Source organism: Gadus chalcogrammus, chromosome 12 (genome assembly GCF_026213295.1).
Source record: "Gadus chalcogrammus isolate NIFS_2021 chromosome 12, NIFS_Gcha_1.0, whole genome shotgun sequence".
NCBI classification, from domain to species: domain Eukaryota; kingdom Metazoa; phylum Chordata; class Actinopteri; order Gadiformes; family Gadidae; genus Gadus; species Gadus chalcogrammus.
In genome coordinates this window covers 11399658-11427129 of record NC_079423.1, presented here as the reverse complement: position 1 = coordinate 11427129, position 27472 = coordinate 11399658, and the positions used below count along the sequence as shown (strand labels likewise).

The following is a 27472-nucleotide window of genomic DNA, read 5'->3' as shown; positions in this document are numbered from 1 at the left end:
AAGCTGCTGAGGCTCGACGTTACACTTTTACAAAAACAATCATTAGTTAGATATAAACGGCAGTAATTGATTCAGTAGGACTCCTTATCCATGTAAACGATCATTGTGACATCTGAATTCATTAATTATCTGAAATACACTGCGTGTGCGTGTGATGTTAAATGTTTGAACCAAGGTTAACGGTTAAAGTGTCAGAGAATGGGTGGTGATTTTTTGACGTCCTCCCATGATCTGAAGTGAGCGTGCGTGTTTGTGTTGGTGAAAGTTTAAGAAATGTACAACTGTCGGTTCAGCTCTCTGGTGCTCCCTGCTGGCAGTATCACTATACTGTCCTCATGTTTCACAAAAATAGTTTTGAGAGACGTTGTCAGTTTTTGTATGTTGCTTAAATCCTCCAAAGCGGTTGGCAGTAAACATCAGGTCACGGTACGCCACGGTAGGCCACGGAGTCAATGAGCTCGAGTTGAAAAAGAAAAGCTTACAGCACCTGGTATTCCCAGGCGGTCTCCCATCCAAGTACTAACCAGGCCCGACCCTGCTTAGCTTCCGAGATCAGACGAGATCGGGCGTGTTCAGGGTGGTATGGCCGTAAGCAATTAGTGCAGGCGCAAAACCAGGTTTTATACAGTAGCACATAAGGAGTGAGAAAGCTGCTGAGGCTCGACGTTACACTTTTACAAAAACAATCATTAGTTAGATATAAACGGCAGTAATTGATTCAGTAGGACTCCTTATCCATGTAAACGATCATTGTGACATCTGAATTCATTAATTATCTGAAATACACTGCGTGTGCGTGTGATGTTAAATGTTTGAACCAAGGTTAACGGTTAAAGTGTCAGAGAATGGGTGGTGATTTTTTGACGTCCTCCCATGATCTGAAGTGAGCGTGCGTGTTTGTGTTGGTGAAAGTTTAAGAAATGTACAACTGTCGGTTCAGCTCTCTGGTGCTCCCTGCTGGCAGTATCACTATACTGTCCTCATGTTTCACAAAAATAGTTTTGAGAGACGTTGTCAGTTTTTGTATGTTGCTTAAATCCTCCAAAGCGGTTGGCAGTAAACATCAGGTCACGGTACGCCACGGTAGGCCACGGAGTCAATGAGCTCGAGTTGAAAAAGAAAAAGCTTACAGCACCTGGTATTCCCAGGCGGTCTCCCATCCAAGTACTAACCAGGCCCGACCCTGCTTAGCTTCCGAGATCAGACGAGATCGGGCGTGTTCAGGGTGGTATGGCCGTAAGCAATTAGTGCAGGCGCAAAACCAGGTTTTATACAGTAGCACATAAGGAGTGAGAAAGCTGCTGAGGCTCGACGTTACACTTTTACAAAAACAATCATTAGTTAGATATAAACGGCAGTAATTGATTCAGTAGGACTCCTTATCCATGTAAACGATCATTGTGACATCTGAATTCATTAATTATCTGAAATACACTGCGTGTGCGTGTGATGTTAAATGTTTGAACCAAGGTTAACGGTTAAAGTGTCAGAGAATGGGTGGTGATTTTTTGACGTCCTCCCATGATCTGAAGTGAGCGTGCGTGTTTGTGTTGGTGAAAGTTTAAGAAATGTACAACTGTCGGTTCAGCTCTCTGGTGCTCCCTGCTGGCAGTATCACTATACTGTCCTCATGTTTCACAAAAATAGTTTTGAGAGACGTTGTCAGTTTTTGTATGTTGCTTAAATCCTCCAAAGCGGTTGGCAGTAAACATCAGGTCACGGTACGCCACGGTAGGCCACGGAGTCAATGAGCTCGAGTTGAAAAAGAAAAAGCTTACAGCACCTGGTATTCCCAGGCGGTCTCCCATCCAAGTACTAACCAGGCCCGACCCTGCTTAGCTTCCGAGATCAGACGAGATCGGGCGTGTTCAGGGTGGTATGGCCGTAAGCAATTAGTGCAGGCGCAAAACCAGGTTTTATACAGTAGCACATAAGGAGTGAGAAAGCTGCTGAGGCTCGACGTTACACTCTTACAAAAACAATCATTAGTTAGATATAAACGGCAGTAATTGATTCAGTAGGACTCCTTATCCATGTAAACGATCATTGTGACATCTGAATTCATTAATTATCTGAAATACACTGCGTGTGCGTGTGATGTTAAATGTTTGAACCAAGGTTAACGGTTAAAGTGTCAGAGAATGGGTGGTGATTTTTTGACGTCCTCCCATGATCTGAAGTGAGCGTGCGTGTTTGTGTTGGTGAAAGTTTAAGAAATGTACAACTGTCGGTTCAGCTCTCTGGTGCTCCCTGCTGGCAGTATCACTATACTGTCCTCATGTTTCACAAAAATAGTTTTGAGAGACGTTGTCAGTTTTTGTATGTTGCTTAAATCCTCCAAAGCGGTTGGCAGTAAACATCAGGTCACGGTACGCCACGGTAGGCCACGGAGTCAATGAGCTCGAGTTGAAAAAGAAAAAGCTTACAGCACCTGGTATTCCCAGGCGGTCTCCCATCCAAGTACTAACCAGGCCCGACCCTGCTTAGCTTCCGAGATCAGACGAGATCGGGCGTGTTCAGGGTGGTATGGCCGTAAGCAATTAGTGCAGGCGCAAAACCAGGTTTTATACAGTAGCACATAAGGAGTGAGAAAGCTGCTGAGGCTCGACGTTACACTTTTACAAAAACAATCATTAGTTAGATATAAACGGCAGTAATTGATTCAGTAGGACTCCTTATCCATGTAAACGATCATTGTGACATCTGAATTCATTAATTATCTGAAATACACTGCGTGTGCGTGTGATGTTAAATGTTTGAACCAAGGTTAACGGTTAAAGTGTCAGAGAATGGGTGGTGATTTTTTGACGTCCTCCCATGATCTGAAGTGAGCGTGCGTGTTTGTGTTGGTGAAAGTTTAAGAAATGTACAACTGTCGGTTCAGCTCTCTGGTGCTCCCTGCTGGCAGTATCACTATACTGTCCTCATGTTTCACAAAAATAGTTTTGAGAGACGTTGTCAGTTTTTGTATGTTGCTTAAATCCTCCAAAGCGGTTGGCAGTAAACATCAGGTCACGGTACGCCACGGTAGGCCACGGAGTCAATGAGCTCGAGTTGAAAAAGAAAAAGCTTACAGCACCTGGTATTCCCAGGCGGTCTCCCATCCAAGTACTAACCAGGCCCGACCCTGCTTAGCTTCCGAGATCAGACGAGATCGGGCGTGTTCAGGGTGGTATGGCCGTAAGCAATTAGTGCAGGCGCAAAACCAGGTTTTATACAGTAGCACATAAGGAGTGAGAAAGCTGCTGAGGCTCGACGTTACACTTTACAAAAACAATCATTAGTTAGATATAAACGGCAGTAATTGATTCAGTAGGACTCCTTATCCATGTAAACGATCATTGTGACATCTGAATTCATTAATTATCTGAAATACACTGCGTGTGCGTGTGATGTTAAATGTTTGAACCAAGGTTAACGGTTAAAGTGTCAGAGAATGGGTGGTGATTTTTTGACGTCCTCCCATGATCTGAAGTGAGCGTGCGTGTTTGTGTTGGTGAAAGTTTAAGAAATGTACAACTGTCGGTTCAGCTCTCTGGTGCTCCCTGCTGGCAGTATCACTATACTGTCCTCATGTTTCACAAAAATAGTTTTGAGAGACGTTGTCAGTTTTTGTATGTTGCTTAAATCCTCCAAAGCGGTTGGCAGTAAACATCAGGTCACGGTACGCCACGGTAGGCCACGGAGTCAATGAGCTCGAGTTGAAAAAGAAAAAGCTTACAGCACCTGGTATTCCCAGGCGGTCTCCCATCCAAGTACTAACCAGGCCCGACCCTGCTTAGCTTCCGAGATCAGACGAGATCGGGCGTGTTCAGGGTGGTATGGCCGTAAGCAATTAGTGCAGGCGCAAAACCAGGTTTTATACAGTAGCACATAAGGAGTGAGAAAGCTGCTGAGGCTCGACGTTACACTTTTACAAAAACAATCATTAGTTAGATATAAACGGCAGTAATTGATTCAGTAGGACTCCTTATCCATGTAAACGATCATTGTGACATCTGAATTCATTAATTATCTGAAATACACTGCGTGTGCGTGTGATGTTAAATGTTTGAACCAAGGTTAACGGTTAAAGTGTCAGAGAATGGGTGGTGATTTTTTGACGTCCTCCCATGATCTGAAGTGAGCGTGCGTGTTTGTGTTGGTGAAAGTTTAAGAAATGTACAACTGTCGGTTCAGCTCTCTGGTGCTCCCTGCTGGCAGTATCACTATACTGTCCTCATGTTTCACAAAAATAGTTTTGAGAGACGTTGTCAGTTTTTGTATGTTGCTTAAATCCTCCAAAGCGGTTGGCAGTAAACATCAGGTCACGGTACGCCACGGTAGGCCACGGAGTCAATGAGCTCGAGTTGAAAAAGAAAAAGCTTACAGCACCTGGTATTCCCAGGCGGTCTCCCATCCAAGTACTAACCAGGCCCGACCCTGCTTAGCTTCCGAGATCAGACGAGATCGGGCGTGTTCAGGGTGGTATGGCCGTAAGCAATTAGTGCAGGCGCAAAACCAGGTTTTATACAGTAGCACATAAGGAGTGAGAAAGCTGCTGAGGCTCGACGTTACACTTTACAAAAACAATCATTAGTTAGATATAAACGGCAGTAATTGATTCAGTAGGACTCCTTATCCATGTAAACGATCATTGTGACATCTGAATTCATTAATTATCTGAAATACACTGCGTGTGCGTGTGATGTTAAATGTTTGAACCAAGGTTAACGGTTAAAGTGTCAGAGAATGGGTGGTGATTTTTTGACGTCCTCCCATGATCTGAAGTGAGCGTGCGTGTTTGTGTTGGTGAAAGTTTAAGAAATGTACAACTGTCGGTTCAGCTCTCTGGTGCTCCCTGCTGGCAGTATCACTATACTGTCCTCATGTTTCACAAAAATAGTTTTGAGAGACGTTGTCAGTTTTTGTATGTTGCTTAAATCCTCCAAAGCGGTTGGCAGTAAACATCAGGTCACGGTACGCCACGGTAGGCCACGGAGTCAATGAGCTCGAGTTGAAAAAGAAAAAGCTTACAGCACCTGGTATTCCCAGGCGGTCTCCCATCCAAGTACTAACCAGGCCCGACCCTGCTTAGCTTCCGAGATCAGACGAGATCGGGCGTGTTCAGGGTGGTATGGCCGTAAGCAATTAGTGCAGGCGCAAAACCAGGTTTTATACAGTAGCACATAAGGAGTGAGAAAGCTGCTGAGGCTCGACGTTACACTTTTACAAAAACAATCATTAGTTAGATATAAACGGCAGTAATTGATTCAGTAGGACTCCTTATCCATGTAAACGATCATTGTGACATCTGAATTCATTAATTATCTGAAATACACTGCGTGTGCGTGTGATGTTAAATGTTTGAACCAAGGTTAACGGTTAAAGTGTCAGAGAATGGGTGGTGATTTTTTGACGTCCTCCCATGATCTGAAGTGAGCGTGCGTGTTTGTGTTGGTGAAAGTTTAAGAAATGTACAACTGTCGGTTCAGCTCTCTGGTGCTCCCTGCTGGCAGTATCACTATACTGTCCTCATGTTTCACAAAAATAGTTTTGAGAGACGTTGTCAGTTTTTGTATGTTGCTTAAATCCTCCAAAGCGGTTGGCAGTAAACATCAGGTCACGGTACGCCACGGTAGGCCACGGAGTCAATGAGCTCGAGTTGAAAAAGAAAAAGCTTACAGCACCTGGTATTCCCAGGCGGTCTCCCATCCAAGTACTAACCAGGCCCGACCCTGCTTAGCTTCCGAGATCAGACGAGATCGGGCGTGTTCAGGGTGGTATGGCCGTAAGCAATTAGTGCAGGCGCAAAACCAGGTTTTATACAGTAGCACATAAGGAGTGAGAAAGCTGCTGAGGCTCGACGTTACACTTTTACAAAAACAATCATTAGTTAGATATAAACGGCAGTAATTGATTCAGTAGGACTCCTTATCCATGTAAACGATCATTGTGACATCTGAATTCATTAATTATCTGAAATACACTGCGTGTGCGTGTGATGTTAAATGTTTGAACCAAGGTTAACGGTTAAAGTGTCAGAGAATGGGTGGTGATTTTTTGACGTCCTCCCATGATCTGAAGTGAGCGTGCGTGTTTGTGTTGGTGAAAGTTTAAGAAATGTACAACTGTCGGTTCAGCTCTCTGGTGCTCCCTGCTGGCAGTATCACTATACTGTCCTCATGTTTCACAAAAATAGTTTTGAGAGACGTTGTCAGTTTTTGTATGTTGCTTAAATCCTCCAAAGCGGTTGGCAGTAAACATCAGGTCACGGTACGCCACGGTAGGCCACGGAGTCAATGAGCTCGAGTTGAAAAAGAAAAAGCTTACAGCACCTGGTATTCCCAGGCGGTCTCCCATCCAAGTACTAACCAGGCCCGACCCTGCTTAGCTTCCGAGATCAGACGAGATCGGGCGTGTTCAGGGTGGTATGGCCGTAAGCAATTAGTGCAGGCGCAAAACCAGGTTTTATACAGTAGCACATAAGGAGTGAGAAAGCTGCTGAGGCTCGACGTTACACTTTACAAAAACAATCATTAGTTAGATATAAACGGCAGTAATTGATTCAGTAGGACTCCTTATCCATGTAAACGATCATTGTGACATCTGAATTCATTAATTATCTGAAATACACTGCGTGTGCGTGTGATGTTAAATGTTTGAACCAAGGTTAACGGTTAAAGTGTCAGAGAATGGGTGGTGATTTTTTGACGTCCTCCCATGATCTGAAGTGAGCGTGCGTGTTTGTGTTGGTGAAAGTTTAAGAAATGTACAACTGTCGGTTCAGCTCTCTGGTGCTCCCTGCTGGCAGTATCACTATACTGTCCTCATGTTTCACAAAAATAGTTTTGAGAGACGTTGTCAGTTTTTGTATGTTGCTTAAATCCTCCAAAGCGGTTGGCAGTAAACATCAGGTCACGGTACGCCACGGTAGGCCACGGAGTCAATGAGCTCGAGTTGAAAAAGAAAAAGCTTACAGCACCTGGTATTCCCAGGCGGTCTCCCATCCAAGTACTAACCAGGCCCGACCCTGCTTAGCTTCCGAGATCAGACGAGATCGGGCGTGTTCAGGGTGGTATGGCCGTAAGCAATTAGTGCAGGCGCAAAACCAGGTTTTATACAGTAGCACATAAGGAGTGAGAAAGCTGCTGAGGCTCGACGTTACACTCTTACAAAAACAATCATTAGTTAGATATAAACGGCAGTAATTGATTCAGTAGGACTCCTTATCCATGTAAACGATCATTGTGACATCTGAATTCATTAATTATCTGAAATACACTGCGTGTGCGTGTGATGTTAAATGTTTGAACCAAGGTTAACGGTTAAAGTGTCAGAGAATGGGTGGTGATTTTTTGACGTCCTCCCATGATCTGAAGTGAGCGTGCGTGTTTGTGTTGGTGAAAGTTTAAGAAATGTACAACTGTCGGTTCAGCTCTCTGGTGCTCCCTGCTGGCAGTATCACTATACTGTCCTCATGTTTCACAAAAATAGTTTTGAGAGACGTTGTCAGTTTTTGTATGTTGCTTAAATCCTCCAAAGCGGTTGGCAGTAAACATCAGGTCACGGTACGCCACGGTAGGCCACGGAGTCAATGAGCTCGAGTTGAAAAAGAAAAAGCTTACAGCACCTGGTATTCCCAGGCGGTCTCCCATCCAAGTACTAACCAGGCCCGACCCTGCTTAGCTTCCGAGATCAGACGAGATCGGGCGTGTTCAGGGTGGTATGGCCGTAAGCAATTAGTGCAGGCGCAAAACCAGGTTTTATACAGTAGCACATAAGGAGTGAGAAAGCTGCTGAGGCTCGACGTTACACTTTTACAAAAACAATCATTAGTTAGATATAAACGGCAGTAATTGATTCAGTAGGACTCCTTATCCATGTAAACGATCATTGTGACATCTGAATTCATTAATTATCTGAAATACACTGCGTGTGCGTGTGATGTTAAATGTTTGAACCAAGGTTAACGGTTAAAGTGTCAGAGAATGGGTGGTGATTTTTTGACGTCCTCCCATGATCTGAAGTGAGCGTGCGTGTTTGTGTTGGTGAAAGTTTAAGAAATGTACAACTGTCGGTTCAGCTCTCTGGTGCTCCCTGCTGGCAGTATCACTATACTGTCCTCATGTTTCACAAAAATAGTTTTGAGAGACGTTGTCAGTTTTTGTATGTTGCTTAAATCCTCCAAAGCGGTTGGCAGTAAACATCAGGTCACGGTACGCCACGGTAGGCCACGGAGTCAATGAGCTCGAGTTGAAAAAGAAAAAGCTTACAGCACCTGGTATTCCCAGGCGGTCTCCCATCCAAGTACTAACCAGGCCCGACCCTGCTTAGCTTCCGAGATCAGACGAGATCGGGCGTGTTCAGGGTGGTATGGCCGTAAGCAATTAGTGCAGGCGCAAAACCAGGTTTTATACAGTAGCACATAAGGAGTGAGAAAGCTGCTGAGGCTCGACGTTACACTTTACAAAAACAATCATTAGTTAGATATAAACGGCAGTAATTGATTCAGTAGGACTCCTTATCCATGTAAACGATCATTGTGACATCTGAATTCATTAATTATCTGAAATACACTGCGTGTGCGTGTGATGTTAAATGTTTGAACCAAGGTTAACGGTTAAAGTGTCAGAGAATGGGTGGTGATTTTTTGACGTCCTCCCATGATCTGAAGTGAGCGTGCGTGTTTGTGTTGGTGAAAGTTTAAGAAATGTACAACTGTCGGTTCAGCTCTCTGGTGCTCCCTGCTGGCAGTATCACTATACTGTCCTCATGTTTCACAAAAATAGTTTTGAGAGACGTTGTCAGTTTTTGTATGTTGCTTAAATCCTCCAAAGCGGTTGGCAGTAAACATCAGGTCACGGTACGCCACGGTAGGCCACGGAGTCAATGAGCTCGAGTTGAAAAAGAAAAAGCTTACAGCACCTGGTATTCCCAGGCGGTCTCCCATCCAAGTACTAACCAGGCCCGACCCTGCTTAGCTTCCGAGATCAGACGAGATCGGGCGTGTTCAGGGTGGTATGGCCGTAAGCAATTAGTGCAGGCGCAAAACCAGGTTTTATACAGTAGCACATAAGGAGTGAGAAAGCTGCTGAGGCTCGACGTTACACTTTTACAAAAACAATCATTAGTTAGATATAAACGGCAGTAATTGATTCAGTAGGACTCCTTATCCATGTAAACGATCATTGTGACATCTGAATTCATTAATTATCTGAAATACACTGCGTGTGCGTGTGATGTTAAATGTTTGAACCAAGGTTAACGGTTAAAGTGTCAGAGAATGGGTGGTGATTTTTTGACGTCCTCCCATGATCTGAAGTGAGCGTGCGTGTTTGTGTTGGTGAAAGTTTAAGAAATGTACAACTGTCGGTTCAGCTCTCTGGTGCTCCCTGCTGGCAGTATCACTATACTGTCCTCATGTTTCACAAAAATAGTTTTGAGAGACGTTGTCAGTTTTTGTATGTTGCTTAAATCCTCCAAAGCGGTTGGCAGTAAACATCAGGTCACGGTACGCCACGGTAGGCCACGGAGGCAATGAGCTCGAGTTGAAAAAGAAAAAGCTTACAGCACCTGGTATTCCCAGGCGGTCTCCCATCCAAGTACTAACCAGGCCCGACCCTGCTTAGCTTCCGAGATCAGACGAGATCGGGCGTGTTCAGGGTGGTATGGCCGTAAGCAATTAGTGCAGGCGCAAAACCAGGTTTTATACAGTAGCACATAAGGAGTGAGAAAGCTGCTGAGGCTCGACGTTACACTTTTACAAAAACAATCATTAGTTAGATATAAACGGCAGTAATTGATTCAGTAGGACTCCTTATCCATGTAAACGATCATTGTGACATCTGAATTCATTAATTATCTGAAATACACTGCGTGTGCGTGTGATGTTAAATGTTTGAACCAAGGTTAACGGTTAAAGTGTCAGAGAATGGGTGGTGATTTTTTGACGTCCTCCCATGATCTGAAGTGAGCGTGCGTGTTTGTGTTGGTGAAAGTTTAAGAAATGTACAACTGTCGGTTCAGCTCTCTGGTGCTCCCTGCTGGCAGTATCACTATACTGTCCTCATGTTTCACAAAAATAGTTTTGAGAGACGTTGTCAGTTTTTGTATGTTGCTTAAATCCTCCAAAGCGGTTGGCAGTAAACATCAGGTCACGGTACGCCACGGTAGGCCACGGAGTCAATGAGCTCGAGTTGAAAAAGAAAAAGCTTACAGCACCTGGTATTCCCAGGCGGTCTCCCATCCAAGTACTAACCAGGCCCGACCCTGCTTAGCTTCCGAGATCAGACGAGATCGGGCGTGTTCAGGGTGGTATGGCCGTAAGCAATTAGTGCAGGCGCAAAACCAGGTTTTATACAGTAGCACATAAGGAGTGAGAAAGCTGCTGAGGCTCGACGTTACACTTTTACAAAAACAATCATTAGTTAGATATAAACGGCAGTAATTGATTCAGTAGGACTCCTTATCCATGTAAACGATCATTGTGACATCTGAATTCATTAATTATCTGAAATACACTGCGTGTGCGTGTGATGTTAAATGTTTGAACCAAGGTTAACGGTTAAAGTGTCAGAGAATGGGTGGTGATTTTTTGACGTCCTCCCATGATCTGAAGTGAGCGTGCGTGTTTGTGTTGGTGAAAGTTTAAGAAATGTACAACTGTCGGTTCAGCTCTCTGGTGCTCCCTGCTGGCAGTATCACTATACTGTCCTCATGTTTCACAAAAATAGTTTTGAGAGACGTTGTCAGTTTTTGTATGTTGCTTAAATCCTCCAAAGCGGTTGGCAGTAAACATCAGGTCACGGTACGCCACGGTAGGCCACGGAGTCAATGAGCTCGAGTTGAAAAAGAAAAAGCTTACAGCACCTGGTATTCCCAGGCGGTCTCCCATCCAAGTACTAACCAGGCCCGACCCTGCTTAGCTTCCGAGATCAGACGAGATCGGGCGTGTTCAGGGTGGTATGGCCGTAAGCAATTAGTGCAGGCGCAAAACCAGGTTTTATACAGTAGCACATAAGGAGTGAGAAAGCTGCTGAGGCTCGACGTTACACTTTACAAAAACAATCATTAGTTAGATATAAACGGCAGTAATTGATTCAGTAGGACTCCTTATCCATGTAAACGATCATTGTGACATCTGAATTCATTAATTATCTGAAATACACTGCGTGTGCGTGTGATGTTAAATGTTTGAACCAAGGTTAACGGTTAAAGTGTCAGAGAATGGGTGGTGATTTTTTGACGTCCTCCCATGATCTGAAGTGAGCGTGCGTGTTTGTGTTGGTGAAAGTTTAAGAAATGTACAACTGTCGGTTCAGCTCTCTGGTGCTCCCTGCTGGCAGTATCACTATACTGTCCTCATGTTTCACAAAAATAGTTTTGAGAGACGTTGTCAGTTTTTGTATGTTGCTTAAATCCTCCAAAGCGGTTGGCAGTAAACATCAGGTCACGGTACGCCACGGTAGGCCACGGAGTCAATGAGCTCGAGTTGAAAAAGAAAAAGCTTACAGCACCTGGTATTCCCAGGCGGTCTCCCATCCAAGTACTAACCAGGCCCGACCCTGCTTAGCTTCCGAGATCAGACGAGATCGGGCGTGTTCAGGGTGGTATGGCCGTAAGCAATTAGTGCAGGCGCAAAACCAGGTTTTATACAGTAGCACATAAGGAGTGAGAAAGCTGCTGAGGCTCGACGTTACACTTTTACAAAAACAATCATTAGTTAGATATAAACGGCAGTAATTGATTCAGTAGGACTCCTTATCCATGTAAACGATCATTGTGACATCTGAATTCATTAATTATCTGAAATACACTGCGTGTGCGTGTGATGTTAAATGTTTGAACCAAGGTTAACGGTTAAAGTGTCAGAGAATGGGTGGTGATTTTTTGACGTCCTCCCATGATCTGAAGTGAGCGTGCGTGTTTGTGTTGGTGAAAGTTTAAGAAATGTACAACTGTCGGTTCAGCTCTCTGGTGCTCCCTGCTGGCAGTATCACTATACTGTCCTCATGTTTCACAAAAATAGTTTTGAGAGACGTTGTCAGTTTTTGTATGTTGCTTAAATCCTCCAAAGCGGTTGGCAGTAAACATCAGGTCACGGTACGCCACGGTAGGCCACGGAGTCAATGAGCTCGAGTTGAAAAAGAAAAAGCTTACAGCACCTGGTATTCCCAGGCGGTCTCCCATCCAAGTACTAACCAGGCCCGACCCTGCTTAGCTTCCGAGATCAGACGAGATCGGGCGTGTTCAGGGTGGTATGGCCGTAAGCAATTAGTGCAGGCGCAAAACCAGGTTTTATACAGTAGCACATAAGGAGTGAGAAAGCTGCTGAGGCTCGACGTTACACTTTTACAAAAACAATCATTAGTTAGATATAAACGGCAGTAATTGATTCAGTAGGACTCCTTATCCATGTAAACGATCATTGTGACATCTGAATTCATTAATTATCTGAAATACACTGCGTGTGCGTGTGATGTTAAATGTTTGAACCAAGGTTAACGGTTAAAGTGTCAGAGAATGGGTGGTGATTTTTTGACGTCCTCCCATGATCTGAAGTGAGCGTGCGTGTTTGTGTTGGTGAAAGTTTAAGAAATGTACAACTGTCGGTTCAGCTCTCTGGTGCTCCCTGCTGGCAGTATCACTATACTGTCCTCATGTTTCACAAAAATAGTTTTGAGAGACGTTGTCAGTTTTTGTATGTTGCTTAAATCCTCCAAAGCGGTTGGCAGTAAACATCAGGTCACGGTACGCCACGGTAGGCCACGGAGTCAATGAGCTCGAGTTGAAAAAGAAAAAGCTTACAGCACCTGGTATTCCCAGGCGGTCTCCCATCCAAGTACTAACCAGGCCCGACCCTGCTTAGCTTCCGAGATCAGACGAGATCGGGCGTGTTCAGGGTGGTATGGCCGTAAGCAATTAGTGCAGGCGCAAAACCAGGTTTTATACAGTAGCACATAAGGAGTGAGAAAGCTGCTGAGGCTCGACGTTACACTTTTACAAAAACAATCATTAGTTAGATATAAACGGCAGTAATTGATTCAGTAGGACTCCTTATCCATGTAAACGATCATTGTGACATCTGAATTCATTAATTATCTGAAATACACTGCGTGTGCGTGTGATGTTAAATGTTTGAACCAAGGTTAACGGTTAAAGTGTCAGAGAATGGGTGGTGATTTTTTGACGTCCTCCCATGATCTGAAGTGAGCGTGCGTGTTTGTGTTGGTGAAAGTTTAAGAAATGTACAACTGTCGGTTCAGCTCTCTGGTGCTCCCTGCTGGCAGTATCACTATACTGTCCTCATGTTTCACAAAAATAGTTTTGAGAGACGTTGTCAGTTTTTGTATGTTGCTTAAATCCTCCAAAGCGGTTGGCAGTAAACATCAGGTCACGGTACGCCACGGTAGGCCACGGAGGCAATGAGCTCGAGTTGAAAAAGAAAAAGCTTACAGCACCTGGTATTCCCAGGCGGTCTCCCATCCAAGTACTAACCAGGCCCGACCCTGCTTAGCTTCCGAGATCAGACGAGATCGGGCGTGTTCAGGGTGGTATGGCCGTAAGCAATTAGTGCAGGCGCAAAACCAGGTTTTATACAGTAGCACATAAGGAGTGAGAAAGCTGCTGAGGCTCGACGTTACACTCTTACAAAAACAATCATTAGTTAGATATAAACGGCAGTAATTGATTCAGTAGGACTCCTTATCCATGTAAACGATCATTGTGACATCTGAATTCATTAATTATCTGAAATACACTGCGTGTGCGTGTGATGTTAAATGTTTGAACCAAGGTTAACGGTTAAAGTGTCAGAGAATGGGTGGTGATTTTTTGACGTCCTCCCATGATCTGAAGTGAGCGTGCGTGTTTGTGTTGGTGAAAGTTTAAGAAATGTACAACTGTCGGTTCAGCTCTCTGGTGCTCCCTGCTGGCAGTATCACTATACTGTCCTCATGTTTCACAAAAATAGTTTTGAGAGACGTTGTCAGTTTTTGTATGTTGCTTAAATCCTCCAAAGCGGTTGGCAGTAAACATCAGGTCACGGTACGCCACGGTAGGCCACGGAGTCAATGAGCTCGAGTTGAAAAAGAAAAAGCTTACAGCACCTGGTATTCCCAGGCGGTCTCCCATCCAAGTACTAACCAGGCCCGACCCTGCTTAGCTTCCGAGATCAGACGAGATCGGGCGTGTTCAGGGTGGTATGGCCGTAAGCAATTAGTGCAGGCGCAAAACCAGGTTTTATACAGTAGCACATAAGGAGTGAGAAAGCTGCTGAGGCTCGACGTTACACTTTTACAAAAACAATCATTAGTTAGATATAAACGGCAGTAATTGATTCAGTAGGACTCCTTATCCATGTAAACGATCATTGTGACATCTGAATTCATTAATTATCTGAAATACACTGCGTGTGCGTGTGATGTTAAATGTTTGAACCAAGGTTAACGGTTAAAGTGTCAGAGAATGGGTGGTGATTTTTTGACGTCCTCCCATGATCTGAAGTGAGCGTGCGTGTTTGTGTTGGTGAAAGTTTAAGAAATGTACAACTGTCGGTTCAGCTCTCTGGTGCTCCCTGCTGGCAGTATCACTATACTGTCCTCATGTTTCACAAAAATAGTTTTGAGAGACGTTGTCAGTTTTTGTATGTTGCTTAAATCCTCCAAAGCGGTTGGCAGTAAACATCAGGTCACGGTACGCCACGGTAGGCCACGGAGGCAATGAGCTCGAGTTGAAAAAGAAAAAGCTTACAGCACCTGGTATTCCCAGGCGGTCTCCCATCCAAGTACTAACCAGGCCCGACCCTGCTTAGCTTCCGAGATCAGACGAGATCGGGCGTGTTCAGGGTGGTATGGCCGTAAGCAATTAGTGCAGGCGCAAAACCAGGTTTTATACAGTAGCACATAAGGAGTGAGAAAGCTGCTGAGGCTCGACGTTACACTTTTACAAAAACAATCATTAGTTAGATATAAACGGCAGTAATTGATTCAGTAGGACTCCTTATCCATGTAAACGATCATTGTGACATCTGAATTCATTAATTATCTGAAATACACTGCGTGTGCGTGTGATGTTAAATGTTTGAACCAAGGTTAACGGTTAAAGTGTCAGAGAATGGGTGGTGATTTTTTGACGTCCTCCCATGATCTGAAGTGAGCGTGCGTGTTTGTGTTGGTGAAAGTTTAAGAAATGTACAACTGTCGGTTCAGCTCTCTGGTGCTCCCTGCTGGCAGTATCACTATACTGTCCTCATGTTTCACAAAAATAGTTTTGAGAGACGTTGTCAGTTTTTGTATGTTGCTTAAATCCTCCAAAGCGGTTGGCAGTAAACATCAGGTCACGGTACGCCACGGTAGGCCACGGAGTCAATGAGCTCGAGTTGAAAAAGAAAAAGCTTACAGCACCTGGTATTCCCAGGCGGTCTCCCATCCAAGTACTAACCAGGCCCGACCCTGCTTAGCTTCCGAGATCAGACGAGATCGGGCGTGTTCAGGGTGGTATGGCCGTAAGCAATTAGTGCAGGCGCAAAACCAGGTTTTATACAGTAGCACATAAGGAGTGAGAAAGCTGCTGAGGCTCGACGTTACACTTTTACAAAAACAATCATTAGTTAGATATAAACGGCAGTAATTGATTCAGTAGGACTCCTTATCCATGTAAACGATCATTGTGACATCTGAATTCATTAATTATCTGAAATACACTGCGTGTGCGTGTGATGTTAAATGTTTGAACCAAGGTTAACGGTTAAAGTGTCAGAGAATGGGTGGTGATTTTTTGACGTCCTCCCATGATCTGAAGTGAGCGTGCGTGTTTGTGTTGGTGAAAGTTTAAGAAATGTACAACTGTCGGTTCAGCTCTCTGGTGCTCCCTGCTGGCAGTATCACTATACTGTCCTCATGTTTCACAAAAATAGTTTTGAGAGACGTTGTCAGTTTTTGTATGTTGCTTAAATCCTCCAAAGCGGTTGGCAGTAAACATCAGGTCACGGTACGCCACGGTAGGCCACGGAGGCAATGAGCTCGAGTTGAAAAAGAAAAAGCTTACAGCACCTGGTATTCCCAGGCGGTCTCCCATCCAAGTACTAACCAGGCCCGACCCTGCTTAGCTTCCGAGATCAGACGAGATCGGGCGTGTTCAGGGTGGTATGGCCGTAAGCAATTAGTGCAGGCGCAAAACCAGGTTTCATACAGTAGCACATAACGCTAGACTCGGACCGGAAGATGCACCGTTCACGTACCACACCAATACCAACCGCAACGGAGAACATCTAGCTGCCCTTCTTACGGAACATGAACTACTGGCCGCCAACACCTTGTTCCGTAAGAGAATGGGCAAGAGATGGACATTCCAGGACCGAGCCAGCAGTATGCGACGTCAGCTGGACTACATACTGGTAAGGAGGAAGTGGAGGAAGTCCATCCTAAATGCAGAGTCCTACAGCACGTTCGATTCTGTAGGCTCCGATCACCGTGTGGTCGCCACGAGGCTGCGCCTGAGCCTAAGGGTCCCCAAGAGCGCCCCGAGAGCCCGGCCCGACTGGGAGGCCTTCGCGGGAAGCCCTGAACTCCAGGCCAAATACACAGCGGAGGTGAGAGCCCGCCTACATCTGGCCGAGGAAGGGGAGCCAACGGCCTACGAGCGGTTCCTATCCGCCAACGAAGAGGCAACCAGGAAATGGGTGCCAACAAAGGGGAGACATAGAGCCTCTCCTAGGTCCAAACACCCGGAGGTTGTGCGAGCGCGGACACTGGTGGAAGAGGCACGCAGAAGCTTTGAGAGAGTGGGGACCGCAGAGAGTAGGGAGGAGCTGAACAGCGCCAAACAGCAGCTGTTCAGCACCTACGACAGGATCAAAGGGGAAGAATTGATGGAGAAGGTGAAGAAGGTGGAGGCAGAACATGGCAAACAGAGATACAAGGAGTCATGGAAGGTCATAAACGAGATGAGTGGGCGCAAGAAGACGAGAGAGGGACAGCTAGCAGGCTGCAGCCCAGAGGAGAGAGTGACCTCCTGGTTCACCCACTTCCGGGATCTCCTAGGCACCCACCCAACAGTGGACGGAGCTGAGGAAGAGATACCTGCAGTCCTCACAAACCTCAACATTGACGATGGCCCCTTTACAGCTACGGAGTTTGCCACAGTGAAGTCCACCCTGAAGCAAGGAAAAAGTGCTGGGCCGGACGGTATCCCCCCAGAGGTCCCTAAACACTGCGATCTCGATAACATCATACTGGAGATCTGCAACCAGGCTCTGATAGAAAACATCAAACCCGATATATGGTCCCTCTCTAATATCATCCCGGTGCCCAAGTCTGGAGATCTGGCTAAGCCGGACAATTATCGTGGCATTAGCCTGACCTGTGTCATAGCGAAGATGTACAACCGCATGATACTAAACCGGATTAGGGACGCCATTGACCCACACCTGAGGGACAACCAAAATGGCTTCAGAAAGGGAAGGACCACCGTAGGCCAGATCCTGGCCTTAAGGAGAATCATTGAGGAAGTGAAGAGGAACAATTTGACAGCGGTGCTATGTTTCATTGACTTCAAAAAAGCATTTGACTCAATAAACAGAAGCATGATGCTGAAAATCCTTAAAGCTTACGGGGTCCCCCCGAATCTACTCCGGGCCACAGAGGCCATGTACAAGGGCACAAGAGCCAAGGTGGTAACCCCAGATGGCATCAGCGAGGAGTTCGACATTCTGGCAGGGGTGCAGCAGGGGGATACTCTTGCCCCCTTCCTCTTTATCATAGCCCTTGACTACGCGCTCAGGAAAGCCATCAACGGGCGGGAGCAGGAGCTGGGCTTCACAATCACACCAAGGAAGTCTAGAAGAAGCCCTGCTGTAGCCCTGGCAGACCTAGACTACGCAGATGACATCTGCCTGGTGTCTGACCGCGTGGAGCAGGCACAGGAACTCCTGAACAGAGTAGAGGTGGAATGTGCTAAGGTTGGCCTCAGACTGAACATAAAGAAGACTAAGGTAATCACCTATAACATCTGCACAGACCATCTGCCGATTACAACATCAGAAGGCAGCTCTTTGCAAGAGGTCAATGACTTCAAGTACCTGGGTTCCTGGGTAAACTCCACAGAACAAGACCTTAAGGTCAGGAAGGCAATGGCGTGGAGAGCCCTGAATGTTATGTCAAGCGTGTGGCGCTCAAATCTTCCCCGTCGCATAAAGCTGAGCCTATTTCATGCCACTGTGGAGTCCGTCCTCCTGTATGGCTGCGAAAGCTGGACCCTGACGCCCACCCTGCAGAAGTCCTTGGATGGGTGCTACACCAGGATGCTACGAGCAGTGCTGAATGTAGACCAGAATGCCCACATTACCAACAAGGATCTGTACGGGCGGCTGCCGAGGCTCAGCCAGAAGGTAGCATCCAGGAGGATGAAGCTGGCCGGCCACTGCCACAGACATCGGGAGCTCCCGGCCAGCAGGCTGGTCCTGTGGGAACCAACGCGCGGGCATCGATCGCGAGGACGTTCCGCGCTAACGTACGTGGACGTGCTTAAGAAAGATGCGGGAGCTGAAAGTTCTTCGGAGCTGGCCGGGTGTATGGAGAACCGAGAGGATTGGAGACTCCGATGGAAGCTCGTCTGAGGACGACCGAGAGAGACATAAGGAGTGAGAAAGCTGCTGAGGCTCGACGTTACACTTTTACAAAAACAATCATTAGTTAGATATAAACGGCAGTAATTGATTCAGTAGGACTCCTTATCCATGTAAACGATCATTGTGACATCTGAATTCATTAATTATCTGAAATACACTGCGTGTGCGTGTGATGTTAAATCTTTGAACCAAGGTTAACGGTTAAAGTGTCAGAGAATGGGTGGTGATTTTTTGACGTCCTCCCATGATCTGAAGTGAGCGTGCGTGTTTGTGTTGGTGAAAGTTTATGAAATGTACAACTGTCGGTTCAGCTCTCTGGTGCTCCCTGCTGGCAGTATCACTATACTGTCCTCATGTTTCACAAAAATAGTTTTGAGAGACGTTGTCAGTTTTTGTATGTTGCTTAAATCCTCCAAAGCGGTTGGCAGTAAACATCAGGTCACGGTACGCCACGGAGTCAATGAGCTCGAGTTGAAAAAGAAAAAGCTTACAGCACCTGGTATTCCCAGGCGGTCTCCCATCCAAGTACTAAGCAGGCCCGACCCTGCTTAGCTTCCGAGATCAGACGAGATCGGGCGTGTTCAGGGTGGTATGGCCGTAAGCAATTAGTGCAGGCGCAAAACCAGGTTTTATACAGTAGGAGTGAGAAAGCTGCTGAGGCTCGACGTTACACTTTTACAAAAACAATCATTAGTTAGATATAAACGGCAGTAATTGATTCAGTAGGAATCCTTATCCATGTAAACGATCATTGTGACATCTGAATTCATTAATTATCTGAAATACACTGCGTGTGCGTGTGATGTTAAATCTTTGAACCAAGGTTAACGGTTAAAGTGTCAGAGAATGGGTGGTGATTTTTTGACGTCCTCCCATGATCTGAAGTGAGCGTGCGTGTTTGTGTTGGTGAAAGTTTAAGAAATGTACAACTGTCGGTTCAGCTCTCTGGTGCTCCCTGCTGGCAGTATCACTATACTGTCCTCATGTTTCACAAAAATAGTTTTGAGAGACGTTGTCAGTTTTTGTATGTTGCTTAAATCCTCCAAAGCGGTTGGCAGTAAACATCAGGTCACGGTACGCCACGGTAGGCCACGGAGGCAATGAGCTCGAGTTGAAAAAGAAAAAGCTTACAGCACCTGGTATTCCCAGGAGGTCTCCCATCCAAGTACTAACCAGGCCCGACCCTGCTTAGCTTCCGAGATCAGACGAGATCGGGCGTGTTCAGGGTGGTATGGCCGTAAGCAATTAGTGCAGGCGCAAAACCAGGTTTTATACAGTAGCACATAAGGAGTGAGAAAGCTGCTGAGGCTCGACGTTACACTTTTACAAAAACAATCATTAGTTAGATATAAACGGCAGTAATTGATTCAGTAGGAATCCTTATCCATGTAAACGATCATTGTGACATCTGAATTCATTAATTATCTGAAATACACTGCGTGTGCGTGTGATGTTAAATCTTTGAACCAAGGTTAACGGTTAAAGTGTCAGAGAATGGGTGGTGATTTTTTGACGTCCTCCCATGATCTGAAGTGAGCGTGCGTGTTTGTGTTGGTGAAAGTTTAAGAAATGTACAACTGTCGGTTCAGCTCTCTGGTGCTCCCTGCTGGCAGTATCACTATACTGTCCTCATGTTTCACAAAAATAGTTTTGAGAGACGTTGTCAGTCTTTGTATGTTGCTTAAATCCTCCAAAGCGGTTGGCAGTAAACATCAGGTCACGGTACGCCACGGTAGGCCACGGAGGCAATGAGCTCGAGTTGAAAAAGAAAAAACTTACAGCACCTGGTATTCCCAGGCGGACTCCCATCCAAGTACTAACCAGGCCCGACCCTGCTTAGCTTCCGAGATCAGACGAGATCGGGCGTGTTGAGGGTGGTATGGCCGTAAGCAATTAGTGCAGGCGCAAAACCAGGTTTTATACAGTAGCACATAAGGAGTGAGAAAGCTGCTGAGGCTCGACGTTACACTTTTACAAAAACAATCATTAGTTAGATATAAACGGCAGTAATTGATTCAGTAGGACTCCTTATCCATGTAAACGATCATTGTGACATCTGAATTCATTAATTATCTGAAATACACTGCGTGTGCGTGTGATGTTAAATGTTTGAACCAAGGTTAACGGTTAAAGTGTCAGAGAATGGGTGGTGATTTTTTGACGTCCTCCCATGATCTGGGCCCCGTTTCCCGAAAGCGTCGTTAGCCTAAGTGGATCGTGAAGTGCGTCGAAAGGGCATCGTAGAGTTTTCACCGCGTTTCCCGAAAGCATCGTGGGGAACGAACGTCTTGAAAACGCTCGTAGCTAACGAGTACTCCAGGGGTGCTCGTAGGTACTCGTAGGACGCTAAGAGCATCGTCAGCTATAGCCTCAGTGGCGACACCATCGGACATTCCGTCTATTGGATGCGTTTTATTAAAACGCATTGCGCCTTTATGTTCTTAGTTTGGTAATTAATAAAGATTATTAATTAATTTATTAATAAAGATGTTCAAATGGCCAAAATAAAACGGGACAGTCCAGAAAATGTTTGCGCAGGCAGGGCACTCAAAATGTGTGAGAGAAAGTGGGGGATTTGTGCAGACTGACATAGGCTACTCATAAAACGTAGCATAAAATAATGTAAAAAAAAAATTAAATTAAACAAATTAAAAAAAATAAAAAATAACGAAATAAAAGAAATTAAAAAAAATAAAACATAAAGAAATAAAAAAAGTAAAAAAACAAGCAAAGGAGCAGGCAAAAGGCTGGGATATGGTGGGGATTGGTCACGTTGACGGGAATGTTTAGTGACATGAGTGAGGGTGGAGGGGGTTAAAAAAAAGTCTCAAACACTATTCGACGCGCATGAAAACCAGCCGCATAGTTATGAGGGAGGCCGTCCCTACACCGATCTTCCTCATCGTCATCGTCCTCAACGTCCTCCGGTTCAAGCAATGCCACCCCAGCCTTAGCTGCAATGTTGTGCAACATAGCCGTCACACATATCACGGCGCATGACTTGGCCGGCGAAAACTGGAGCCCTCCGCCTGACTTGTGAGGCATCTAAGCGCAACTTCCACCTCCCGATCGTGCGCTCAACGATGCAACGGGCCAGACGGTGGGCTTCGTTGTATTCCTCATCATGGACGTCTCCCGGGTTATTCACAGGTGTGAAGAGGAATTATTTCAGGGGGGAAAATGCCGTGAAACGCACAGTGCATACAGGATTAGGACTGATATATGTCGGTTTAAGCCTAATCAATTGTGTTTTAATGTCTTTAGCATTCATATAATTGCAGTCTATTTTTTTTGTAGGCTACACTGCTGTTGTCCTTGATGGGGATATATTTTAACCCTTTTTAACACAATTTTCCTGCGACATTCCTGCATCTCCCCCTCCTACGGAGCCCATTTCAGCACCGTGTCAGTAGACAGTTACAATCCTACGACGTCGTGAGTGCAGCGAATGCGCGTTCACGTTAAGAGGAGTTTCGGGAAACGCTCCAAAGAAATTGACGATGGATCGCAAGATCCATCGTGAGAATGATCGTACGAGCGTGGATCCATCGTTATCGGGAAACGGGGCCCTGAAGTGAGCGTGCGTGTTTGTGTTGGTGAAAGTTTAAGAAATGTACAACTGTCGGTTCAGCTCTCTGGTGCTCCCTGCTGGCAGTATCACTATACTGTCCTCATGTTTCACAAAAATAGTTTTGAGAGACGTTGTCAGTTTTTGTATGTTGCTTAAATCCTCCAAAGCGGTTGGCAGTAAACATCAGGTCACGGTACGCCACGGTAGGCCACGGAGGCAATGAGCTCGAGTTGAAAAAGAAAAAGCTTACAGCACCTGGTATTCCCAGGCGGACTCCCATCCAAGTACTAACCAGGCCCGACCCTGCTTAGCTTCCGAGATCAGACGAGATCAGGCGTGTTGAGGGTGGTATGGCCGTAAGCAATTAGTGCAGGCGCAAAACCAGGTTTTATACAGTAGCACATAAGGAGTGAGAAAGCTGCTGAGGCTTGACGTTACACTTTTACAAAAACAATCATTAGTTAGATATAAACGGCAGTAATTGATTCAGTAGGACTCCTTATCCATGTAAACGATCATTGTGACATCTGAATTCATTAATTATCTGAAATACACTGCGTGTGCGTGTGATGTTAAATGTTTGAACCAAGGTTAACGGTTAAAGTGTCAGAGAATGGGTGGTGATTTTTTTACGTCCTCCCATGATCTGAAGTGAGCGTGCGTGTTTGTGTTGGTGAAAGATTAAGAAATGTACAACTGTCGGTTCAGCTCTCTGGTGCTCCCTGCTGGCAGTATCACTATACTGTCCTCATGTTTCACAAAAATAATTTTGAGAGACGTTGTCAGTTTTTGTATGTTGCTTAAATCCTCCAAAGCGGTTGGCAGTAAACATCAGGTCACGGTACGCCACGGAGTCAATGAGCTCGAGTTGAAAAAGAAAAAGCTTACAGCACCTGGTATTCCCAGGCAGGTCTCCCATCCAAGTACTAACCAGGCCCGACCCTGCTTAGCTTCCGAGATCAGACGAGATCGGGCGTGTTCAGGGTGGTATGGCCGTAAGCAATTAGTGCAGGCGCAAAACCAGGTTTTATACAGTAGGAGTGAGAAAGCTGCTGAGGCTCGACGTTACACTTTTACAAAAACAATCATTAGTTAGATATAAACGGCAGTAATTGATTCAGTAGGACTCCTTATCCATGTAAACGATCATTGTGACATCTGAATTCATTAATTATCTGAAATACACTGCGTGTGCGTGTCGATGTTAAATGTTTGAACCAAGGTTAACGGTTAAAGTGTCAGAGAATGGGTGGTGATTTTTTGACGTCCTCCCATGATCTGAAGTGAGCGTGCGTGTTTGTGTTGGTGAAAGTTTAAGAAATGTACAACTGTCGTTTCAGCTCTCTGGTGCTCCCTGCTGGCAGTATCACTATACTGTCCTCATGTTTCACAAAAATAGTTTGAGAGACGTTGTCAGTCTTTGTATGTTGCTTAAATCCTCCAAAGCGGTTGGCAGTAAACATCAGGTCACGGTAGGTCACGGTAGGCCACGGAGGCAATGAGCTCGAGTTGAAAAAGGAAAAGCTTACAGCACCTGGTATTCCCAGACGGTCTCCCATCCAAGTACTAACCAGGCCCGACCCTGCTTAGCTTCTGAGATCAGACGAGATCGGGCGTGTTCAGGGTGGTATGGCCGTAAGCAATTAGTGCAGGCGCAAAACCAGGTTTTATACAGTAGCACATAAGGAGTGAGAAAGCTGCTGAGGCTCGACGTTACACTTTTACAAAAACAATCATTAGTTAGATATAAACGGCAGTAATTGATTCAGTAGGACTCCTTATCCATGTAAACGATCATTGTGACATCTGAATTCATTAATTATCTGAAATACACTGCGTGTGCGTGTGATGTTAAATGTTTGAACCAAGGTTAACGGTTAAAGTGTCAGAGAATGGGTGGTGATTTTTTGACGTCCTCCCATGATCTGAAGTGAGCGTGCGTGTTTGTGTTGGTGAAAGTTTAAGAAATGTACAACTGTCGGTTCAGCTCTCTGGTGCTCCCTGCTGGCAGTATCACTATACTGTCCTCACGTTTCACAAAAACAGTTTTGAGAGACGTTGTCAGTTTTTGTATGTTGCTTAAATCCTCCAAAGCGGTTGGCAGTAAACATCAGGTCACGGTACGCCACGGAGTCAATGAGCTCGAGTTGAAAAAGAAAAAGCTTACAGCACCTGGTATTCCAGGCGGTCTCCCATCCAAGTACTAACCAGGCCCGACCCTGCTTAACTTCCGAGATCAGACGAGATCGGGCGTGTTCAGGGTGGTATGGCCGTAAGCAACTAGTGCAGGCGCAAAACCAGGTTTTATACAGTAGCACATAAGGAGTGAGAAAGCTGCTGAGGCTCGACGTTACACTCTTACAAAAACAATCATTAGTTGATATAAACGGCAGTAATTGATTCAGTAGACTCCTTATCCATGTAAACGATCATTGTGACATCTGAATTCATTAATTATCTGAAATACACTGCGTGTGCGTGTGATGTTAAATGTTTGAACCAAGGTTAACGGTTAAAGTGTCAGAGAATGGGTGGTGATTTTTTGACGTCCTCCCATGATCTGAAGTGAGCGTGCGTGTTTGTGTTGGTGAAAGTTTAAGAAATGTACAACTGTCGGTTCAGCTCTCTGGTGCTCCCTGCTGGCAGTATCACTATACTGTCCTCATGTTTCACAAAAATAGTTTTGAGAGACGTTGTCAGTTTTTGTATGTTGCTTAAATCCTCCAAAGCGGTTGGCAGTAAACATCAGCTCACGGTACGCCACGGTAGGCCACGGAGGCAATGAGCTCGAGTTGAAAAAGAAAAAGATTACAGCACCTGGTATTCCCAGGCGGTCTCCCATCCAAGTACTAACCAGGCCCGACCCTGCTTAGCTTCCGAGATCAAACGAGATCGGGCGTGTTCAGGGTGGTATGGCCGTAAGCAATTAGTGCAGGCGCAAAACCAGGTTTTATACAGTAGCACATAAGGAGTGAGAAAGCTGCTGAGGCTCGACGTTACACTTTTACAAAAACAATCATTAGTTAGATATAAACGGCAGTAATTGATTCAGTAGGACTCCTTATCCATGTAAACGATCATTGTGACATCTGAATTCATTAATTATCTGAAATACACTGCGTGTGCGTGTGATGTTAAATGTTTGAACCAAGGTTAACGGTTAAAGTGTCAGAGAATGGGTGGTGATTTTTTGACGTCCTCCCATGATCTGAAGTGAGCGTGCGTGTTTGTGTTGGTGAAAGTTTAAGAAATGTACAACTGTCGGTTCAGCTCTCTGGTGCTCCCTGCTGGCAGTATCACTATACTGTCCTCATGTTTCACAAAAATAGTTTTGAGAGACGTTGTCAGTTTTTGTATGTTGCTTAAATCCTCCAAAGCCGTAGGCAGTAAACATCAGGTCACGGTACGCCACGGAGTCAATGAGCTCGAGTTGACAAAGAAAAAGCTTACAGCACCTGGTATTCCCAGGCGGTCTCCCATCCAAGTACTAACCAGGCCCGACCCTGCTTAGCTTCCGAGATCAGACGAGATCGGGCGTGTTCAGGGTGGTATGGCCGTAAGCAATTAGTGCAGGCGCAAAACCAGGTTTTATACAGTAGCACATAAGGAGTGAGAAAGATGCTGAGGCTCGACGTTACACTTTTACAAAAACAATCATTAGTTAGATATAAACGGCAGTAATTGATTCAGTAGGACTCCTTATCCATGTAAACGATCATTGTGACATCTGAATTCATTAATTATCTGAAATACACTGCGTGTGCGTGTGATGTTAAATGTTTGAACCAAGGTTAACGGTTAAAGTGTCAGAGAATGGGTGGTGATTTTTTGACGTCCTCCCATGATCTGAAGTGAGCGTGCGTGTTTGTGTTGGTGAAAGTTTAAGAAATGTACAACTGTCGTTTCAGCTCTCTGGTGCTCCCTGCTGGCAGTATCAGTATACTGTCCTCATGTTTCACAAAAATAGTTTTGAGAGACGTTGTCAGTTTTTGTATGTTGCTTAAATCCTCCAAAGCGGTTGGCAGTAAACATCAGGTCACGGTACGCCACGGTAGGCCACTCAGGCAATGAGCTCGAGTTGAAAAAGAAAAAGCTTACAGCACCTGGTATTCCCAGGCGGTCTCCCATCCAAGTACTAACCAGGCCCGACCCTGCTTAGCTTCCGAGATAAGACGAGATCGGGCGTGTTCAGGGTGGTATGGCCGTAAGCAATTAGTGCAGGCGCAAAACCAGGTTTTATACAGTAGCACATAAGGAGTGAGAAAGCTGCTGAGGCTCGACGTTACACTCTTACAAAAACAATCATTAGTTAGATATAAACGGCAGTAATTGATTCAGTAGGACTCCTTATCCATGTAAACGATCATTGTGACATCTGAAATTATTAATTATCTGAAATACACTGCGTGTGCGTGTGATGTTAAATGTTTGAACCAAGGTTAACGGTTAAAGTGTCAGAGAATGGGTGGTGATTTTTTGACGTCCTCCCATGATCTGAAGTGAGCGTGCGTGTTTGTGTTGGTGAAAGTTTAAGAAATGTACAACTGTCGGTTCAGCTCTCTGGTGCTCCCTGCTGGCAGTATCACCATACTGTCCTCATGTTTCACAAAAATAGTTTTGAGAGACGTTGTCAGTTTTTGTATGTTGCTTAAATCCTCCAAAGCGGTTGGCAGTAAACATCAGGTCACGGTACGCCACGGTAGGCCACGGAGTCAATGAGCTCGAGTTGAAAAAGAAAAAGCTTACAGCACCTGGTATTCCCAGGTGGTCTCCCATCCAAGCACTAACCAGGCCCGACCCTGCTTAGCTTCCGAGATCAGACGAGATCGGGCGTGTTCAGGGTGGCATGGCCGTAAACAATTAGTGCAGGCGCAAAACCAGGTTTTATACAGTAGCACATAAGGAGTGAGAAAGCTGCTGAGGCTCGACGTTACACTTTTACAAAAACAATCATTAGTTAGATATAAACGGCAGTAATTGATTCAGTAGGACTCCTTATCCATGTAAACGATCATTGTGACATCTGAATTCATTAATTATCTGAAATACACTGCGTGTGCGTGTGATGTTAAATGTTTGAACCAAGGTTAACGGTTAAAGTGTCAGAGAATGGGTGGTGATTTTTTGACGTCCTCCCATGATCTGAAGTGAGCGTGCGTGTTTGTGTTGGTGAAAGTTTAAGAAATGTACAACTGTCGTTTCAGCTCTCTGGTGCTCCCTGCTGGCAGTATCACTATACTGTCCTCATGTTTCACAAAAATAGTTTTGAGAGACGTTGTCAGTCTTTGTAT

General features: G+C 45.3%; 36 non-coding genes across 36 annotated transcripts; all 36 read right to left on the bottom strand.

Moving 5' to 3' along the window:
• Window positions 1–475: 475 nt before the first annotated feature.
• On the bottom strand, window positions 476–594 carry LOC130398966 (5S ribosomal RNA). Its single transcript, XR_008901506.1, has one exon. It is a non-coding gene; the product is annotated as a 5S ribosomal RNA (ribosomal RNA).
• A 529-nt stretch (window positions 595–1123) lies between these two features.
• LOC130398965 (5S ribosomal RNA) lies at window positions 1124–1242 on the bottom strand. The gene has a single exon (XR_008901505.1). It is a non-coding gene; the product is annotated as a 5S ribosomal RNA (ribosomal RNA).
• A 529-nt stretch (window positions 1243–1771) lies between these two features.
• LOC130398964 (5S ribosomal RNA) lies at window positions 1772–1890 on the bottom strand. Its single transcript, XR_008901504.1, has one exon. It is a non-coding gene; the product is annotated as a 5S ribosomal RNA (ribosomal RNA).
• A 529-nt stretch (window positions 1891–2419) lies between these two features.
• Window positions 2420–2538, bottom strand: LOC130398963 (5S ribosomal RNA). Its single transcript, XR_008901503.1, has one exon. It is a non-coding gene; the product is annotated as a 5S ribosomal RNA (ribosomal RNA).
• Window positions 2539–3067: 529 nt separating this feature from the next.
• LOC130398962 (5S ribosomal RNA) lies at window positions 3068–3186 on the bottom strand. The gene has a single exon (XR_008901502.1). It is a non-coding gene; the product is annotated as a 5S ribosomal RNA (ribosomal RNA).
• A 528-nt stretch (window positions 3187–3714) lies between these two features.
• LOC130398961 (5S ribosomal RNA) lies at window positions 3715–3833 on the bottom strand. The gene has a single exon (XR_008901501.1). It is a non-coding gene; the product is annotated as a 5S ribosomal RNA (ribosomal RNA).
• Window positions 3834–4362: 529 nt separating this feature from the next.
• On the bottom strand, window positions 4363–4481 carry LOC130398959 (5S ribosomal RNA). Its single transcript, XR_008901500.1, has one exon. It is a non-coding gene; the product is annotated as a 5S ribosomal RNA (ribosomal RNA).
• Window positions 4482–5009: 528 nt separating this feature from the next.
• LOC130398957 (5S ribosomal RNA) lies at window positions 5010–5128 on the bottom strand. The gene has a single exon (XR_008901498.1). It is a non-coding gene; the product is annotated as a 5S ribosomal RNA (ribosomal RNA).
• Window positions 5129–5657: 529 nt separating this feature from the next.
• On the bottom strand, window positions 5658–5776 carry LOC130398956 (5S ribosomal RNA). Its single transcript, XR_008901497.1, has one exon. It is a non-coding gene; the product is annotated as a 5S ribosomal RNA (ribosomal RNA).
• Window positions 5777–6305: 529 nt separating this feature from the next.
• On the bottom strand, window positions 6306–6424 carry LOC130398955 (5S ribosomal RNA). The gene has a single exon (XR_008901496.1). It is a non-coding gene; the product is annotated as a 5S ribosomal RNA (ribosomal RNA).
• A 528-nt stretch (window positions 6425–6952) lies between these two features.
• On the bottom strand, window positions 6953–7071 carry LOC130398954 (5S ribosomal RNA). The gene has a single exon (XR_008901495.1). It is a non-coding gene; the product is annotated as a 5S ribosomal RNA (ribosomal RNA).
• Window positions 7072–7600: 529 nt separating this feature from the next.
• On the bottom strand, window positions 7601–7719 carry LOC130398953 (5S ribosomal RNA). The gene has a single exon (XR_008901494.1). It is a non-coding gene; the product is annotated as a 5S ribosomal RNA (ribosomal RNA).
• Window positions 7720–8248: 529 nt separating this feature from the next.
• LOC130398952 (5S ribosomal RNA) lies at window positions 8249–8367 on the bottom strand. The gene has a single exon (XR_008901493.1). It is a non-coding gene; the product is annotated as a 5S ribosomal RNA (ribosomal RNA).
• A 528-nt stretch (window positions 8368–8895) lies between these two features.
• Window positions 8896–9014, bottom strand: LOC130398951 (5S ribosomal RNA). The gene has a single exon (XR_008901492.1). It is a non-coding gene; the product is annotated as a 5S ribosomal RNA (ribosomal RNA).
• Window positions 9015–9543: 529 nt separating this feature from the next.
• Window positions 9544–9662, bottom strand: LOC130398950 (5S ribosomal RNA). Its single transcript, XR_008901491.1, has one exon. It is a non-coding gene; the product is annotated as a 5S ribosomal RNA (ribosomal RNA).
• Window positions 9663–10191: 529 nt separating this feature from the next.
• On the bottom strand, window positions 10192–10310 carry LOC130398949 (5S ribosomal RNA). Its single transcript, XR_008901490.1, has one exon. It is a non-coding gene; the product is annotated as a 5S ribosomal RNA (ribosomal RNA).
• Window positions 10311–10839: 529 nt separating this feature from the next.
• Window positions 10840–10958, bottom strand: LOC130398948 (5S ribosomal RNA). Its single transcript, XR_008901489.1, has one exon. It is a non-coding gene; the product is annotated as a 5S ribosomal RNA (ribosomal RNA).
• A 528-nt stretch (window positions 10959–11486) lies between these two features.
• LOC130398946 (5S ribosomal RNA) lies at window positions 11487–11605 on the bottom strand. The gene has a single exon (XR_008901487.1). It is a non-coding gene; the product is annotated as a 5S ribosomal RNA (ribosomal RNA).
• Window positions 11606–12134: 529 nt separating this feature from the next.
• Window positions 12135–12253, bottom strand: LOC130398945 (5S ribosomal RNA). The gene has a single exon (XR_008901486.1). It is a non-coding gene; the product is annotated as a 5S ribosomal RNA (ribosomal RNA).
• Window positions 12254–12782: 529 nt separating this feature from the next.
• Window positions 12783–12901, bottom strand: LOC130398943 (5S ribosomal RNA). Its single transcript, XR_008901485.1, has one exon. It is a non-coding gene; the product is annotated as a 5S ribosomal RNA (ribosomal RNA).
• Window positions 12902–13430: 529 nt separating this feature from the next.
• LOC130398942 (5S ribosomal RNA) lies at window positions 13431–13549 on the bottom strand. Its single transcript, XR_008901484.1, has one exon. It is a non-coding gene; the product is annotated as a 5S ribosomal RNA (ribosomal RNA).
• Window positions 13550–14078: 529 nt separating this feature from the next.
• On the bottom strand, window positions 14079–14197 carry LOC130398941 (5S ribosomal RNA). The gene has a single exon (XR_008901483.1). It is a non-coding gene; the product is annotated as a 5S ribosomal RNA (ribosomal RNA).
• Window positions 14198–14726: 529 nt separating this feature from the next.
• LOC130398940 (5S ribosomal RNA) lies at window positions 14727–14845 on the bottom strand. The gene has a single exon (XR_008901482.1). It is a non-coding gene; the product is annotated as a 5S ribosomal RNA (ribosomal RNA).
• Window positions 14846–15374: 529 nt separating this feature from the next.
• Window positions 15375–15493, bottom strand: LOC130398939 (5S ribosomal RNA). The gene has a single exon (XR_008901481.1). It is a non-coding gene; the product is annotated as a 5S ribosomal RNA (ribosomal RNA).
• Window positions 15494–16022: 529 nt separating this feature from the next.
• Window positions 16023–16141, bottom strand: LOC130398938 (5S ribosomal RNA). Its single transcript, XR_008901480.1, has one exon. It is a non-coding gene; the product is annotated as a 5S ribosomal RNA (ribosomal RNA).
• Window positions 16142–19094: 2953 nt separating this feature from the next.
• Window positions 19095–19213, bottom strand: LOC130400337 (5S ribosomal RNA). Its single transcript, XR_008902816.1, has one exon. It is a non-coding gene; the product is annotated as a 5S ribosomal RNA (ribosomal RNA).
• Window positions 19214–19734: 521 nt separating this feature from the next.
• Window positions 19735–19853, bottom strand: LOC130396409 (5S ribosomal RNA). The gene has a single exon (XR_008899051.1). It is a non-coding gene; the product is annotated as a 5S ribosomal RNA (ribosomal RNA).
• A 529-nt stretch (window positions 19854–20382) lies between these two features.
• LOC130394357 (5S ribosomal RNA) lies at window positions 20383–20501 on the bottom strand. Its single transcript, XR_008897524.1, has one exon. It is a non-coding gene; the product is annotated as a 5S ribosomal RNA (ribosomal RNA).
• A 1923-nt stretch (window positions 20502–22424) lies between these two features.
• On the bottom strand, window positions 22425–22543 carry LOC130394485 (5S ribosomal RNA). The gene has a single exon (XR_008897638.1). It is a non-coding gene; the product is annotated as a 5S ribosomal RNA (ribosomal RNA).
• Window positions 22544–23062: 519 nt separating this feature from the next.
• Window positions 23063–23182, bottom strand: LOC130400934 (5S ribosomal RNA). Its single transcript, XR_008903402.1, has one exon. It is a non-coding gene; the product is annotated as a 5S ribosomal RNA (ribosomal RNA).
• A 521-nt stretch (window positions 23183–23703) lies between these two features.
• LOC130400867 (5S ribosomal RNA) lies at window positions 23704–23822 on the bottom strand. Its single transcript, XR_008903337.1, has one exon. It is a non-coding gene; the product is annotated as a 5S ribosomal RNA (ribosomal RNA).
• Window positions 23823–24341: 519 nt separating this feature from the next.
• LOC130401071 (5S ribosomal RNA) lies at window positions 24342–24459 on the bottom strand. Its single transcript, XR_008903532.1, has one exon. It is a non-coding gene; the product is annotated as a 5S ribosomal RNA (ribosomal RNA).
• Window positions 24460–24986: 527 nt separating this feature from the next.
• Window positions 24987–25105, bottom strand: LOC130400215 (5S ribosomal RNA). Its single transcript, XR_008902691.1, has one exon. It is a non-coding gene; the product is annotated as a 5S ribosomal RNA (ribosomal RNA).
• Window positions 25106–25624: 519 nt separating this feature from the next.
• On the bottom strand, window positions 25625–25743 carry LOC130398937 (5S ribosomal RNA). Its single transcript, XR_008901479.1, has one exon. It is a non-coding gene; the product is annotated as a 5S ribosomal RNA (ribosomal RNA).
• Window positions 25744–26272: 529 nt separating this feature from the next.
• On the bottom strand, window positions 26273–26391 carry LOC130401362 (5S ribosomal RNA). Its single transcript, XR_008903823.1, has one exon. It is a non-coding gene; the product is annotated as a 5S ribosomal RNA (ribosomal RNA).
• Window positions 26392–26920: 529 nt separating this feature from the next.
• Window positions 26921–27039, bottom strand: LOC130394317 (5S ribosomal RNA). The gene has a single exon (XR_008897487.1). It is a non-coding gene; the product is annotated as a 5S ribosomal RNA (ribosomal RNA).
• Between the last annotated feature and the right edge of the window lie 433 nt (window positions 27040–27472).